This window comes from Eimeria mitis, genomic scaffold (assembly GCF_000499745.2).
Source record: "Eimeria mitis Houghton genomic scaffold, Emh_scaff2851, whole genome shotgun sequence".
NCBI classification, from domain to species: domain Eukaryota; phylum Apicomplexa; class Conoidasida; order Eucoccidiorida; family Eimeriidae; genus Eimeria; species Eimeria mitis.
The window spans coordinates 1,954-2,805 of NW_013571191.1; positions in this window are offsets into that span (position 1 = coordinate 1,954).

Consider the following 852-nt stretch of genomic DNA (forward strand, 5'->3'; position numbering starts at 1 on the left):
CACAAAGAAACAGAGACAGAGACAGAAAGAGGAGATATAGAAAGAGAGAAGCAGAGAAAGAGACAGAAAAAGGAGATATAGAGAGAGAGAAACAGAAAGAGAGACAGAAAGAGAAGATATAGAGACAGAGAGACAGAGACAGAGACAAAAGGATCATATAGCCAGTCTGCGGGCTCGTGTATAAGGATTTCATCGTAGGTCTTTATACATATACAAAGAAACAGAGATAGAGAAAATATATATATAGATGTAGAGACAGAGACAGAGACAGAGAGAGAAAGAGAAGATATAGAGACAGACAGACAGAGACAAAGACAGAGACAGAAGGAAAGTATAACCAGTCTGCGGGCTCGTGTATAAGGATTTCATCGTAGGTCTTTATACATATATACACAAAGAAACATAGACAGAGAGAAAATATATATAGATATAGAGACAGAGACAGAAAGAGGAGGTATGCATAGAGAGAAACAGAGACAGAGACAGAAAGAGAAGATATAGAGACAAAGAGACAGAGACAGAGACACAGAGAGAGACAGAAAGAGGAGACAGAGCGATGAGATATGTAGAGAGACAGAGAGAGAGACAGAGACAGACAGCGACAAAAAGAGGAGACAGATAACCCTAAACCCTAAACCCTAAACCCTAAACCCTAAACCCTAAACCCTAATTCTCACCTCTGACGCAACACAGGGGCCCTGGGGTGCGCCCGGTAGATTAAGCTGAGCCAGCAGACACACAAACACAAAAAATTATTTGTTACTTGTTGCTGTCTCCTTTTGTCTCTTTATATATATATATATATATATATATATATATATATATAAACAAGTGTCTCCTTTTGTTTACTCT